The sequence below is a fragment of the Chelonia mydas genome, chromosome 9, assembly GCF_015237465.2.
Source record: "Chelonia mydas isolate rCheMyd1 chromosome 9, rCheMyd1.pri.v2, whole genome shotgun sequence".
In the NCBI taxonomy this organism is placed as follows: Eukaryota; Metazoa; Chordata; order Testudines; family Cheloniidae; genus Chelonia; species Chelonia mydas.
In genome coordinates this window covers 77,622,232-77,638,504 of record NC_057855.1, presented here as the reverse complement: position 1 = coordinate 77,638,504, position 16,273 = coordinate 77,622,232, and the positions used below count along the sequence as shown (strand labels likewise).

At 47.7% G+C, this 16,273-nt stretch overlaps 1 protein-coding gene across 7 annotated transcripts in view; it reads left to right on the top strand.

Annotated features, from left to right (window-relative positions):
• The window catches only part of STARD8 (StAR related lipid transfer domain containing 8), a 145,666-nt gene that overhangs the window by 47,500 nt on the left and 81,893 nt on the right, over positions 1 to 16,273 (top strand). For 2 of the 7 annotated variants that reach the window (XM_037908781.2, XM_037908780.2), the window contains exon 1: positions 14,839 to 15,105. The exons of the other annotated variants lie outside the window; for them this stretch is intronic. The gene's annotated coding sequence lies outside the window, so the exon portion shown is untranslated. Of the gene's footprint in view, positions 1 to 14,838; positions 15,106 to 16,273 lie in introns of those variants that run through there. 7 annotated transcript variants of the gene reach the window in all.

Genomic DNA, 16,273 nt, shown 5'->3' with positions numbered 1-16,273 from the left:
TCTCAGTGCCACGTGTCTGATCTGGGCACTCTCCACGTTTCCATATGTTTTAGATCTGAAGAGAGTGGGAGGCAGCAGGGGGAGGAAAATCAAAAGAAAAGTCCCAGACTTTCCAGGGATTGGGGGGTGGGTGGCTGCATGTGGACACTGAGCTATGGTTTGGTTTTAAATCCCTCTTGGGAGCTGATGTTGCTAAAGCACTCCCTGTCCTACAAACAGCCTGTAACCTGGGAGCTGTTCACGTTTGGGAAGTGACAGATTTAACCTTGTGCTTGGGGTGGAGGGATTTCAGACCATTGTTCGGTTTTAAATACATTTAGATCCAGAAGAAGCCTCTAGCAACTAGCCGTCAGGCTGACAAATCCATTGCGATGTAGTATGAGTCTAAGCTATAAAGTATTATGGAATGATGGCAGCTGCTCCGGAATGAAGGCGGAATGGCGTGTTTATAATAAGTTGGGCTTTTGGCACCTGGACCCCCATTCTAAAATCCCTTCCCTCCCGCCCCCCGCAAAAGAAGTCATATGAGCCTCAAAGTTCGTATGTTACATCTGGGCCGAATGTAGGGGCTTTCTCGCAAACCTGTAGTGACTCAGGTGAATGGTTTCTGAATTATGGCTCCATAAAAATCGAGGTTTCGATTCGAAAGTCTTCTGACGTCTCTGTTACTGCCGTGCATCAAAACAGAGGAAAGAAGAGAGACAGACTTCAGCAGAGATCACAAGTCCAGGACCAACATTTAATTGATTAATGGCAAATGATCAAACTTGTTAACATTCCCGTTAGGAATGTCGCTAGGGAACTTAGGCTCCAGTGGGCTCACAGACGGGTGGTTGGAATCAACACTTGTTAGAATAGCCTGGACATTGTGGGCAAATTCAGGGGTGGAGTTAGAGTGGGAGGCATTGTGCACATGTTACAGAACATCCTCCCAATGGAGATCTGATGATCTGGGGAGAAGGCATGGGGGAGACTCAGATGTGCAGACCTCTGGAGGGTGGTATATGGGGGAAAACGGCATGCAGACATGGCAGGTGGGTGTGTAGCTCAGAGGTATGGAGAGGCTGCAAGAGGTTTAGGGCTTAGGAGCCGTTTTAATGGCGCTGGGTTGAAAAAACAGGCTGATCTATAAAAGAGAGAGGGCAGTGTATAGCAGGGTGTCTCTGAGACTTTGGTCTGAAATAGCTCAAATTCGGTGACTTTCTGGGCACACTGCAAAAGACAGGGTCTCTAAAGAAGGCTGAGGTTGTGTTTCCAGGATGATTAAGGGCGTGGGTGGTTGGCAGTCTGAGTTCCTGTGGAAATGATTTTAATGCTGCTGAGGTTTAATTTAATTGTATTTATTATGTGATTAATTACATCAGGGCACCTAGATGTCTTTATTATTTGAAACCCAAATAAAATAAAAATACTAGCCCTGCTTAGTTTTTCAGGTTTTTGAGGCAGGGCCAGTGTTTTTTGTTACGTGTTATCCTCCCTTCTCTATACAACATACCACTCATGGATCATCGGGGGGAAGTTCTTGCAAAACATTTTGATTTTGTCAAATCAGTGTTTTCTAATAGAAAACTGTTCCGCTGGAAATGTTTGGCCCTGCTCTAGTTATAACTATCCACTGTACCCCTACTGAGTTTGCTGTCTTGGTACCCTTCCTATAAGCATTGTATTTTGGGTATAACTTTTCACCCAGTGAAAAACATTCTTGTAGAATACTTGATTCCTTTCCCCCGCATATATCCTGTTAGTGTATTTGTAGATGACTACGTCTCCCCTTAGTCTCTCTTTTCTAGACCGGATGCATTGTGAAATACATCATTTAGCTACCAGGATTTTCACTTCTGACAGGGAGTGTAATCAATGGATTTAGTTCACAAATTTTTACATGTAAAGTATTTTTAAATTTTAATTATTTTTTTTAAAAAGCAAAACTTTTCATGAACAATTGTTAACATTATCAATATTTTCTGAAATGTTCTGTGACATTTTTTATCTAGCTTTTTTCAACCTTTTAAAATAATTTTTAACTTTGTGTTAGAAGCCCATTTTTTAGTCAAACAAACCAACCCACAGTTTTGGAAAACAAATTTTGATAATGATTTTGAAAATTATTTGAATAAAAGTGTTGATAAAAATATATAGATGAAAAAAAATAGGGGAAATTTTTTCAAAAGCCAGACAGGAATATTGATCCATGTTGACTTCTGTGCAATGGGAAAACTTTGAATTTTTTCTCAACATCTTTTTTTCCCCCTCGGTTTCTCAACTTAGTGAAGAGTCTGTGACTAGTACCTGCCCCACAGCCCCAAGGGAGAGTGAGTGACTTGTGGTGCTATCAAATGACCCCTCAGGAATGGCATAGACATGATTTGGAGGAGATTGAATACAACTTTCCTTACCTGGAAGGAAATGTTAGGTTGCCAGGGGAAAGGAGAAACAAAGGAACGAGAATAAGGGGATCCTAAAGAAACTTGCCATTGAAATAACCAACTCTGTAGAATTGTGTGTGGACCCTGAAAGGATGTTTCCATTAATCTCTTGTGTGTCACAGGCCCAACCCTCAGAGGTGTGTCAAATGCCCAGAATGAAGGACGTGGCTATGGTCAGCAGAGGATGCAGCATGACGTGCTGTGGGCTAGGTTTCTTTGACAGGCCTTGAAGTTTCCTGCAACTTCCAGACTTGGCATTTCGGATCTCAATCATTTTTAGTGCTAGGACTTCATCTCAGTGTGCTGGATGATGACACTGTGGTGCGAGGGCCACCTTTGCTGGTGAAGAGAGAGAGCTCAGAGGGGTAGGAGTGTGTTCTGGAATGACCTGGCACTGGTGCTCCAGGGCTCAGTACGTCCATCCTTATTGAGGATATGGTATTCAGAAGCCGTCGCTGCTCCCAAGCCAGACAGACCCCGTTCAAGGATTTTTGTGGGATTAGCCAATATCTTGTCTGCTTTGTGGCTATGCCTTTTTGTTTATCTTGGTAAACATGGACTCTGCTCCCTGACCATAGCCCAGGTTTGAAAAACACTGCCCTAGACTTGCAAACGACCCCCCACTATCTTGGGAACAATACATCAGTCTCAGCCTCCCTCCCTCCCAACGTTCCCCCTTTTTATCATGCCCCAGGTGGGCTTCTTTTGTGGTCACCTGATTGCAAAGCACAATAACCACTTCCCACACCAGGCTATTTTGGCTGGTCAGCTGCAGTCCGGTTGATACTGCAGGGCCCAGAGAGGTCCGAGATACTTGCTTCTTCATCACCACCCTTGCCTCTGGTGGTCCCTTTGGGCTACTTTTGGCATGCAATTTCAGGGCCAGCTCACACTGAATTCAGTAGCAACCTCCCTTCCCCTTGATTTGAACAGGAGCAGGATCAAGCACTCTGACTTTTGAAACAGATGAGTTTGGGGTGGCTGAGCTGGTTGCTTCCTGTCTCTGTTCAGTAACTTGTCCCCCTTGCAGTGGCTGGAGACATTTGACTCTGGTTCAGCAGTGGCTGAATAATCCAGATTCCTTGGCTGAATTCCTGCTGTTTCGCTGAGATCTGTGGCTGCTGTTTCAATCGCCCTGTGCACTGGGAAAGACACAGGACCCTTGTTACATGAAATCAAATCCTATGAATGATGCTGTTGTATGTCTGTCTCTTCCCCCCCCCCCCCCCCCCCCCGGCCCACTCCTTTGGAAACTGGGGAATTAATTTTTGTCTTGACTTATTCCTGATGAAGCAAATGGATGGGATCAAAATGCAAGTGCTGGGATTTCCAACATATTAAGACATGGCAGTGAGAGCTCAATGAAATACCCATCACCTGATGCCATCAGAATACCCTTGGCTTGGTAAGAGCGTAACTAGGCCTGCCTGGTGTATTTCTGCAGTTGTCAATACTGCTGAAGAATGAAACTGGTGCCTATTGAATTGAGATAGAATGGACCAAATTTATGCCTGGTTCCTGGAATCCTCTGGGATAGATTTGGCCCAACACTTTCAAAGAAACAGCAGTAAATATTCCTTTCTTCTCCTGTTATTTGCTTTAGGATCTGTGTTTGTGTCTTTGCTGTCTGGACAGCTTGTGAGGATCCTAGTGGCAATACATCCATGCCCAGCATGTGAGATCCTTGTGGTCGCAAAGTCTAATTCTTGCCCTTCTTTCCTTTGCTTTTGGGGGAAGGAAATGTTACATCATTATTCTACAAAGCAATGCGTATTGCAAAAACAAATCACTGTTGTGTGCTCTGAAAGCCACCTGTATCTGAAGGGTGTAAACCTCAAGGAGAAAGAGCAATCATAAGGGGTTCCCAAGAGGTATGGCTACATTAGAAATGCTACAGTTGCAACTGTGCCACCGTAGCTCTGTAGTGTAGACACATACGACACCAATGGAAGGGATTCTTCCATTGCTGTAGTAAATCCACCCTTCCGAGAGGCAGTATCTAGGGGTGTCTATACCGGTGCTTAGGTTGGCTTCATTACATCACACAGGGTGTAAATGTTTTCACTGCCCTTAAATTAAGGTGACCTAATTTAGTAGTGTAGACCAGCCCTAAGGAAAAGGAAATGTTGGCCTTTCCTAACATTGAGATTTCTTAGGCCTGGTCTCTGCTATAGAGTTACGTCAACCTAACTGTAAGCGTCTACACTAAAACATAGCTTCCACCCATTTAACTCGCCCACTAAATCAATCTAATAACTCCATCTCCACGAGAAGCGTAGGGCTTAAGTCTATGTAGTTAAGGCAACGTGTATCAGTGTAGACAGTGCGTTGCTTACATTGGCTGTTGCTGCTTTTCAGAAACTGTCCCACAGTGCCCCACACTGGCAGTTAAACCGGTGCAAGCTCTCCTGGTGAGGACGTGCACTGCCGACACAAGGAGTGTAGTGTGGATGTGTAAAACCGATTAAATTGCTGTGGTGGCTGTAGGTTGACATAACTTAGGTCGGCTTAATTTTGAAGTGTAGACTTGCCCTAAATTGTGGAGTAGTTTCTCAAGGGAAGCAAGGAAGCTCCAACATGTGAGCCATATAAAAGCTAGAGAGGAAGCATGATATGGTGTAATAGGGCAGGTTTCTCAACCCGTGGGTTGCAACCAAAACTGGGTTGCCAGAATGTGTCAGAGTATTGTGTGGGAGGCCTGGGGGGAGAGGGTGGGAAAGGAGGTTGGGCCCTGCCCCCAGGATGTGCGAGGACTTCGGGGGTGGGTTCAGAGCCTGCCCTGGACTCTGCTCACAGCAGTGGCTCCTGTGGCTCCGGTCCCATGGGGCTGGTTGGGCTTAGCATCCTGCTCCAGGTATTGGAACCTGTGCATGGGGTCACATCACCACTCAGGTTTGTCCCAGCTGCCCCTTTGTCATAATGCTGTGGGCTGGCCGGGCCAAATTTGAGTGAGTGGAGTGGGGACAGAAGCTGCCACTATGATTATGTTAATGTGCATATTAGACAGCATGGGTAAGAAATATATCATAAGCCAGATGTTGGGTTTTGTACTAACATCATTTACTGGGTGGTGACGGGCCTCCAAGGTTTGCAAACGGGCCCTGAGCCCCAAACGTTTGAGAACCGCTGTGTTAGGGGACTGGCTGAGGCTGAGGAAAGCTGGCTCTTTCACTGACTTTCTGTGTAACCTGTGGCATGTCACTTAACCTCTTTGCCTCTGTTTTCTCTTCTGTGTGATGGGGCTGTTGATACTGACCAACTTTCCAGGAGAATGAATTAATGTTTGCCCAGAGCTTTGAACTCCTCAAAGGGAAGGTGAGATAGAAGTGCAGAATGTTACTGTTGTAAAACTAGCCTGGATGAAGCGTGTCCTTCCCCACCCCCTGGCAATGTCTACCAGTGCAGCACATACCTGAGAGTCTGATGAGAGAGAGAAGCAGGGGAATGTATGTAGGGGAAGAACTTCCATGTGTATTCATGTGCCTGCTAGATATGGACAAGATTACGACTGTGGCTATCAGTTAATTTCACATGAAAATATCAGGATCCCATTACCAAGCCCCTTGGTCCAAATATCCCCTCTGTAGTGGACTGTACTTTTAAGAGCTCCAGTAACTTTGTGTGTGATACCAAACCAGGCTCATTGCTCTCTTCGCTTATGAACAGTACCCCCGTTACCTGACTATCTGGCTACTTACATTTATCTGTGTGTCCCTTGCAATACAGACACATCCCTCTTGCTGTAACAAATGTCCCAGCCGTACTGCCATTGCCAGGTGTGGCGTGACGCATGTACATGGTGGTCACCTATATTCCAGGTCCAGGGGTACTTGCAGCTTTGTTTGGGTGTCTTTGGCTTTATTGGAGATGTGCAAAAGTCCAAAGAATCACCACAATAAAAATTGGCATCAGGGATTTTTGTAAATAAAAGCCAGCTTCAGCAAGGCTTGTGACTGGGACTATGGTGTGCAGTGGGGAGGGAGAAGGGTGAGATGTATGTTTGTGGCTGCAAATTAAGCAAGTTCCTAACAACTGCTCAGCAGTCAGATGCCTGAGGGGAAAGAAACAAATAGGGCACTTATTTGGGGGGTGGGGGGGTGCAGCCTTAACAAGCAGTTGAGCCCTGATGCAGCTGTGCTTCCCTAGTGCTTGTGTTGACAACAGAGATTGTCTTGAAAACCTCTTTGTTCTGTGTTGGTAGCAAAATGTGAATGATAAACAAGAACAGTTGCATTACTTACCTAGTAAGCTAAGACCAAACATACATAGGTACATGGAACAGCTTAGCCCAGAACACCCACTTCTGGTTTTCTCATTCCCCCTGGCCAAGTTGTATATATACACCTGACTGAACATTTTGTAGTGTGTTTTGGTTTTGTCCACATAATTGCAGGAGGAAAGGAGCCAGATAATGACAGTCCCAGGATTGGTGAGTGGTTTGTTTGTTGCAGACGCATTTGTTTTGTTTTTGTTTAAAAGAGTGAGTGGCCAGATGGAGTGAAGATATGTTTCCCATGAATCTTCAGTTGTTTGTTTTGTTGATTTGTTTGTTTTGACATTTGTGTTTGGCAACCGTTTTATTTCGTGTGGACGAATGGGTGTCTTGGCCAGAAGAGGGCACCTTTTCATGATCCGTTTCTAAGTGTGTTGTCAACTGGAAGGGAGACTGCACAGTGGGGTTCAAGGTGCAGGATATGTCTGTGTCCTCCTTTTCAATACAGCTTGTCTTTAATTATATGGAAGCTGAAGGGCAATCATCAGTAGATACTGTACAGAAACGCAGCAGCAGACCTTTCTGCAATGTTCAGATGATTTTGACCGTGGTTAGAACACAGGAGTGGGAGTCAGGACGCCTTCATTCTACTCCTGCCTCTGCTGCTACTGACTTACTATGTGGCTTTGGGTAAATCACTTGCCCCCTCAGTTTCCCCATCTGTAAAGTGGAGATAACAACACTGATCTACCTCCTAGAGAAGCTGGCAGCCTCAAATAATAATATTTGTAAAGTGCTGTGAGATCCTTAGTTGGAAAGCATTTGTTTCGAAAACATTTTCTTGATTTCTCCAGGCATCTGATTCTCTCTCTAGTCCTGCATGTAAGAGTTCTAAACACCTAGCCAGGACAGAGGAAATACCCTGCTAATGTTCATCATTCAGGATCATTTCTACACATAGAGAGATCGCCCCACACTGCAAGAGGGATCAGGAGGATGGGGCCTTCCTGCTCATTATAGTTTACATAGCTGACAGGTTGCTGCTAACTGGTCGTGTAAATGCCTTTGGCCTCCCTCAGTGGAGTAGCACTTTGGCAGTGGCTGCAGATCCATTTCTGACCTGAGCAGGCTGTTGTTGCACAATGATAGGGTCCCTGAGGGGATCTTGGCTTTCCTATGAGAACATCAGCTGTTCTGTAACTTTTCATTAGAAATCTGGAGATTTCTCAGAGCCTGGTGCCCACCCCCACCTGACCACTCCATTTTATTAGTAACAGAGAAGGGCTCAAGTCACAGGATTAATTCCTAGATTCAGATTTGGAAGCCCCCCTCTCATCTCAGAGCTCAGGGGTGTTTGAGTCTGGGGCTTTAGTCTGGCCAGCTGTATAATTCCAAGCCCGATCTGGGTGTGGATTGTGAGCCAGCCCAAAGTTTAGGGGAGCCTGGACCCAGGGTTCTGATCCAAGCCTGTCTTTAATAATTATTGGTGCTCTGCATTTCACTAGTGCCATTCTCCAAAGGATCTCAAAATGCTTTTAAAATATTACCTAAGCCTCACAGCTGCCTGGGAAGTAGGTCAGTGTGTCTGTCCCCATTTTACAGATGGGAAGCTGAGGCACAGAAAACTGAGATGACTTATCCAAGGCTACATAAAGAGTCAGTGGCAGATTTGGGGATCAGTCATTAGTGTCTGATTCCCAGTCCCCTGCTCTTACCACTACATCAAAACTGTGACAGTTGAGGGGAAGGCAACCCTCTTTAAACCCCACCATTTGCACCTTGTCCCTGCACAACCTGCCCATGGTAATGAGATATTGCTAGCCACTGGTGCTGCCTCCTCAGTGCGAGGTCTGTAAACCCCAGCTGTGCTCTGGGTGCAGGGTATGGAGGTTAGCTGGGGTTGGCTGGTGATGAGGTAGAAGGCAAACTAGAATCCAGCCTGCTGTGCTGCAGTGTGAGCAGCAGGAGCTAGTTCCCCGAAAACGGTTTTACCCTCAGGCCTTTGCCATGCGGTGTGCTGTGTACACACTGATCTTTGCAAATGGACTCAGAATTTCACCAGGTCTGGCTGTACCTGTACAGCTGCCTGCATCCGAATGCGTTCAGCCTGTGGCATGTCGCTCAGCCCCACAAGCCTTTAGGAGAATCAGAGACTGGCAGGCTCTGTTAGGTCCCGTCTAGTCCATCTTCTCTGAAGCCGGAGCAAGATTATTCCTTAGACCTTGTCTACACTACAGGTGACTTTGGTGTAACTTACATCGCTCGGGGGTGTGAATAATCCACACCCCGAGTGACGTAGGTTAAACCGACCTATGTGCTGGTGTGGACCGTGCCATGTGGGCGGGAGAGCGTCTCCCGCCAACATAGCTACCGCCTCTTGCGGAGGCAGGAGTTATGAAGCCGATAGGAGAGCTCTCTCCTGTCTTCTTAGTGCGGCTCCACCACAAGAGCTGTAGGTGCTGTAATGGAGGTGTAGCCTTTTGCTAGAGCTTTGTCCTGTCTAGCTTTGACTATCCCAAGCTACGAGGTTCCCACCCCTCCCCTGGGAGACGATTCCACAGTCTTATGGCCCCTCCGGGACATTTTGCCTGGTATTCAGCCTAAAATGTCCTTTGTTCAATGGCACCTATCGCTTCTAGTGAGGGCCCATGGACCACTCTAAACAATTGCTCTCCCTCCTTGCTACCTACACCCTCCAAATTCACATTGATCTTTATGGTACTCAGCCCCACTCCTTTGCTGCTGCTGACCCACGTTTGCTCTTTCTTTTCTTTTTCTCTCGTCCCCACCACTCCACCCCTTCCCTTCCTCCCTGCCAGTCTGTCCACCACGTCTGTGCCCAACACAGCACTTCCCTCTTCTGGGGAGCTGAAGGAATTCCAGCCATGTGCATTGTTGAGCCCCCGTCCCCATGTGTGCTCACAAGCACACTGGCCTCCTTGTCTGAGCAGCAGTGTTGGCCAAGGCAGGGCCCTGGGGCTTGCCGCCGCTCCTCAGTAATGTGCTATGAACTATTAATATCTCCCTATGCGTGAGACTTCTCAATGCCGCCCATTCATCAGCCAGGCTGGGAGGAGCATGTGGTGCACACTGTTTCCCTCTCTTTCTCCTCCCAGCATCTTGCCTCAGTAGCATCCCGGAGGTCGGCCTTTTTCAGTACAAACAGGAGTGGGTGTGTGTTGAACTGGCTGGTTTGGCGCCTCCCCCCCTTGCTTCCTTTTTATAGTTCAGTGTCTCAGAGATATTTCCTGCCCCTCCGCCCCCTTTGGTCCCTTTTTGAATGAGGACATGAGCGGAAAATGTTTGAAATCCTCCTCCGTGCTGAGCACTTTTTCCATTGGAGTTCGGAGCCGCTGGGCTCCTGGTGCTATTTGGATAGGAAAGTCCCAGCTTCCCCCGCGGCCCCAGAGGGAGGAGTGTGTGATGGCTGTTTCCAGAGCAATGTCTGTTGGGCAGCTAAAGTCACTTGGCCTTTGGGGTTGGCAGGCCCCGGAGCTGATGGGAGCAGGTGCCCATTTCAGCGCTCTTGTAGCTGGAGCTCATCAGGGCTTGGTAAGCGAACCCAAAAGGGCAGCCTGTCATGGGGGATGGTGTGTGTAAACCCTGCCCCTGGTGCGTGTTGTGAGTACAGGAGTCAAATGCTGGTCAGCCATCCCCTAGTCCATCTCTGACATTCCACTGTCCTGCGACTTGGGATGCTGTGTGCGGTGAGGCTCTGAACTCTGAGTGGCAGCCAGGAACTCCTGAGTTCTAGACCTGGCTCTGGTCCTCCAACTCATGTTACATGGGAAAAGCAAATCCCTTAGCATTCAGAGGGGGAGGATGATCTTGTGGTTAAAGCACAGGGCTGGGAGCCAGGAGATCTGTGCTCTAATCCAAGCTCTGCTGCTAATTAGTTGTGTGGCCTTCACCTGGCAGTCTCTGTCTTTACCTAGTCATCTGAGCTGGGGGATGGATTCCCTGTGGTTTTGCCACTGTCCGGGCACCTGTTTCTGCAGCATGTCATGGTGTGGAATTGCTGTGGCTGTCAGTGACCCTGGAAATATAACAGCAGGTCTCGGCTATTTGTGCAGGCTCTGCTCACACACCTTGCACCAACTTGCTGTGCTGAACTGGGTGGCTGGGCATCTTGTTAGGGCCTCTTGGAGATTTGTTAATAGGAGCACGCTGTAGAGTTTGGGTGAATAAGAGTCTTGTTTTCTGAGCAGGAAAAGGCCTTTGTGGAAGAACCTTATAAAGGGCTCACTGCTGACCTTGGATATGGGGACGGAGCCAGTGCCGTGTATTGCCCGCTGGCATGTCTGATTAGCTCAAGTCTTTAGTGATGACCACACTGAAGTCATTGCAGGCACTGGGTGTGTCACTTCAATCCTCCAGATAAGGGGACATGTCAGCAAGGTCTGAGATGAGTTGAATGACTGTAACAGGGTGTGACCCTCAGCGAGATTGCAGCCCTGTAATTCAGTGCCTTGTATTCATTCAGTCTTTCTGTTTTTAGTTCAGAGGCAGATTTGTTGACACCTGGCTAGCCAGGGGGCTCACAAAATGGAGGACTGGGAAGCCCTTTGCAGATGTATATTTTTGTCACTGCCAGGTCACTCTGCTTGAGGAAGTAATAACTCCAGTAATACATAGCATGTTTCAGTCTTCACACATTCTGCACATACTGTCAGCCCTTACAGCCATGCCTGTTGTTGTATTAGGGCCTACAGAACGTAGAGCAGATGCTCTATGAAAGGCTTGGAGCATTCACATATATAGAGGAGCAGGTGGGTGTGTGGTGGGGCTACAGCATGGTGTTTAGTTTTAATGGGTCCTTCTGCTCTGCTGGCTCCGGTGTCAGCACTGGGAGGCTTTCCTGAAGAAGCACATTTTGAGAACAGGAGGCGGGCTCATTCCCAACCTCCCAAGCTGTGGAACAGTGCAGATCTTTGCAGGCCTGTCACTGCTCACGGCACCCTGAGGAGGTGGGGCAGCAGCATTTTAGAGATGGAGAAAATGAGGCAGAGTGAGAGTCATTGCCAAGGGGGCCGATGTCACACCGGGATCAGAACTCAGGGGTTCTTGTATTCAGGCCACATCTCTTTCTTCTGATGCCCCTGCAGGATGCTTTGGTGCTCAGACTCTCCTTCAGATAACCCTTATTTTCTTTATATTCCAATAATTTCCTCCCACCCCCATAGATAAATATCCCCTTCTCTGCAGAGACAGCCCCTTTGTGCTGAGAGGAAGCAGCAGTGACTGAATATCCTCCAAGAGTCCACGGTGTCCACCAACAGGAACCACCAGCCCCTCCTTCCCACCTCCATACCCATGGTCTGTGGCCAGTAAGGGGATCCATCGCCCAAAGCTATACAAACACTTCAGTGTCAACAACAGCTGCATGTAGGGGACTTGTTGCTCAGCAAGCCCCCTTGTCACTGTGAGACAAGATCTGCATGAATACAGGCTTCCCCTGGACTGGGTGGATGTGGGGGGTGTGGGGGAGGGTGAGGGGAGGCAGGTTATGAAAGCGGTTTTAGAGAGCACGAGAACTTCCCACTTCCTCCGACCTGGAAAGACGCAGAGCAGGCTGGGGTCTCGGGAAGAGGCTGGGGTGGCTGACGGAAAGCTTGGGGTTGGGGACGAGGCTGTGGTTGGGGGAGGCTGGAGAGCGCTATGTGTCAAGAGTTCAGCAAAGCCAGCTGAAACTGGGTGGTTAAAACTCTGGGCACTTTGGGGCACTTAGGTAAGCCCTCAGTGTCCCTGTCAATAATTCCAGGGAAGAAGGTGGTTTGTGGTTTCTTGACCTGGACCTTTCCTTGTTGTTCTGACCAGGGTACTCCTCTCTGCAGAATCCCTTCATTGTCTGTCTGTCTCTCCCTGCTTTGAGTCTGTGCTCCTCATCGTCACTGTCAAGGCTCGCCGTGATGCTGCCCTTATTCCATTTGTGCTGTCATCTCCCCCAGTCACACTCTACACTCCTGCTCTCAGCTCTGCACCTTCCACCATCCTGCCCCTGGCATCTGGCACAGCTTCCCACTTGCCATGGGACAAGCCCCCTCCCGCACCCACATCCCTCCTTAAATGGCATTTCTTCTTCATAGTCTCCCGCATGGCTCCCCAGCACCAACTGCTGACACTTTACATTTTGCATTGTATTTGAATTGGAGTTGGGAGCCTCTCTTCTTGCAAGTCCCAGGCTGGGATTTAGGGAGTCCTTGTGCTCTTACACTAGGCTGCACAGGCTGTACATCTAGTCTGGAATCTAGAGAGCCGGAGAGAACCAGGGTCTGTCTGTCTGTCTGTCCAGCAGCTTGGATAGAGTTCCCAGCACAGGGTAACCCCAGGCGTCTTTGTGCCCTGGGAGGTGCAAGGGCTCCTCTGCATTACTGCTGTCAAGCCTCTCCCTCCTGGAGGGCACACAGCACAAGAACAAATATCAAGCCAAGAAAGTTCATCTGTGACCAGAGTGTTGCAGAGAATAAAAAACCACACACAACTTGAATGCCGCTTCCTTGGCTCTGTCTTGCCTCTCCGGAATCCCTTTCCAGGGTACCTGTTATGATTGATGGGAAGGGGGAGTTAGGTACCGGTCTATCTTCAGTCCAAGGAATATCCAGGGGCTCAGTTTTGGAAGGGAAAAGGGAGTGAGCCACATTTATGTATCAACCAGGCAGGAGCCATTGGGAGGTTGCAGCTGTCCCATTCCTGCAGCTAATTTTCCTAAAGCTATGGAGTTCTCCTAGCCTTTCTCATGTTTCCGAGTGTCCATTTCCACCAAGTAGGGACAGGATCCAGAAGCAAACCTTGGCACGGGGCAGGAGGGGGTCTACAGTTGTTGCTGCCATTTTTCAGATGGATGGGGGAAGGAGGGTCATAGAATGAATGCTTGTTTGAGAATACAAAGCCAGAACCTGCACAGTGTTAAGTAGCAGTGCGGGAAGCTGACAGTCTGTCTGGGATATAATAATGACACAAATCGGTGATTTGACACCTGCCTTGGGCGGCTCCCATTCTACATTACAAAGCTACTCGTGGCCTTGCTGGCTAGAGGGATTAAGAGCCTTGTTGGGATGCTTGGTGTTGCTTGTTGACATATCAGATACCCAGAACTCACGGTTACAGCAGCAGTAGGATCTGGTATTTGGGGCACACCGGGCAGTTTGGGGAGCTGCTTTTGCATTTGCACTGAGCTTGTTTTACTTGTGTTTGGCGAGTGAGATTGGAGGCTCTCCCCTCTTTGAACCTCCTTCCCACTCCATGTGGCTAATTAAAACTTAGGGTTCGAGACAGGTCATGCTGCAAAGTTGGGGTTTGGATTGGAACTGTCCCAAGTTTTGGATCTGGTACATTGGTTTGGCCCAGTTGTAATGACATCTAGGTATCTCATTGAGCTCATGCTCTTGCTTTCTACCTCTGGAGACCTGCATTTCTATTTGTCTTAGACCTCAGGTGTAAAAAGACTGACAATCTCACAGCACAGCTCCTAATGGATGTGTTCACATGACAGCCCGGTCATGGAGTCTGGTAGTGTTCGAGACCATTAGCAGCCTCTGCTGAGGACAAAACCTTGGACTTGAGTACCTGGGTGTGCTGGTGCTCAGGACTGAGGTGCATCAGCAGAGTTTCAGCCTATTGTGTGAGCCCCAGTGCTAGAATAATGGGGCGGCGGGCTGTGGGGTAGAAGTGAGGGGCATTGGCAGAGCTGTGTGAAGGGAGCCCAGTGCTGGAATAATAGGCGGTTCTATAGGCCAGAAGTGAGAGGCATTGGCAGAGCTGTGGGAGGGAAGCTTCTGCAGTACTTGCCTTTGTTATGCCTGCCTACAGCCAGTGTCTGCATTCAGTGTGCCAGCTATTTGGATGATCTGTTTTACCACCAGTGGAGTGTGAATATCTGGCAGTATGTTTCCTTCCTCATCTGCTGTAATTAATCTTTAGTTTAGAGTAAATAGATATGCTGGGCACTCCTTTGGTGCTGGAAGTACTTGGGAGATGACTTTTTGAAGTTCATTCTCTCTTCTGTGCGTGTGGGATCATCAGAAAGCAAATGCTGTGAAAGAAAGGGGCTGCTTTATGATTGGCTAAATGGGGGGAAAAAAACGCCTCTTGAAAAAATCTTTCCAGAGGGCCCAGCTGGTTTTACTTTTCAGTGATTGGCCACGGCAGTGGAGGGCGGACACAGCCACTGCTCAAGGACCTAGGGTCTGGCCACCTGAGCGTGAAACTTACTTACACTGACAATAGCTAAGGAGCAGCAGCGCCTAAGCTAGCAAAAAAAAACCCGTGTGCGTGTGTGTGTGTTTAAATCTATAACTTATTCAACTTCATTTTGTCATCTTCCTGCTGCAATAAAGAAAGTGATTGAACAGTTAAAGGATTCTCACCATTGAGCTGCTTGCTCGTCAGTTTTTCTGTTAGCTGATATTAGGCAGCTGTTCCCCACGGAGTGTGTTTGAGCTGAAGGAGACACGACACAACCTCAAGGTAAATCAAATACATGGATTTCAGCAATTGCTTGGTGCCTTGTCTGGTGCTGCTCTCTCTATGCCTCTGTGTGTTATGTGTGAGATGTGAATTATTTTGTAAGGCAGCATGTGTCAATCATCAATGCATGTAATAGCAGATAATGCTCTTCACGGAACAATGCCAAATGAATTTGCCTCCAGGAATAGCGAGGGGCTGTCAGCTTGAGTATTTGTTGTTCCATAACTGATATTTAAGGGACATTCATGTCCAAATAACTTGATTGACGGTGTTAGTATTGGGCTGTTGTTGTTGCACAGGGGAAGGAAAGAGAATCTCTGAGCTGCTACAGAGGTTTCCTGCAATACTCGACCTGTTACTGAATTTTGGATTTCCCAGGCTGAGTCACGGCAAAGTGCGTTGGACTAGAGGGCACATTTCCATTCTCGCCGCTATGGTGTGTGTTTAACTTGGAGTTTTCAGGTTCCGTGTGTGCGAGGCTTTTTGACTTGTCATGCAGTTGATCTTTTCAGTCACAGCAAACCAATCCCTAAAATAAGAAATCCCAGCATGAAGTGGATGTGCTGGTTGCCTGATTGGGGCTACATGGATTTTTCTCTGGGTACTGCCTCACCCATCCTTTGGCTGGGACTGGCACAGCTATTTTGATTGAGGTTCGATTGGTGACTGAAAACACACAGATTTAGGCTCTGATCTAAAGTCCAGTGAAGTTAATGGAAAGATTCCGTTGCCTTCACTGGGCTTTGGATCAGGCCCTTAGACTGAAGTGAAGGAGCAAAAAACCTAAGCTCCATATCCTGACTTCCAAACCTGCATACTTTTAAATCCTTTGCCCTGTGTTGGAGACCACTGTGTGCTGGGTAGAGGCTGATCTCTGTGTGATCTCTGTGTCACCATTCTGTTGTAGTCTATAATGTAATGATGATAAACTTAGCTCTCAAAGCACTTTACAAAGGAGGTTTCTGTGGTGGGGTTTCCAGGACTTATTAATGCATACGCTTCTTGGAATGTCCCCATTCCATCCCATGCTAATGTTCCTCATCATGTTTGGTTTTGTAATTTATTTTTCTACAGTGGCTTTTAAAATACTATTCTTATACTCAGGTGTAAATTGTTACATTTTAATTCAAGTGTGATTAATTTATATTGAAATATTGCTGAAAAACAC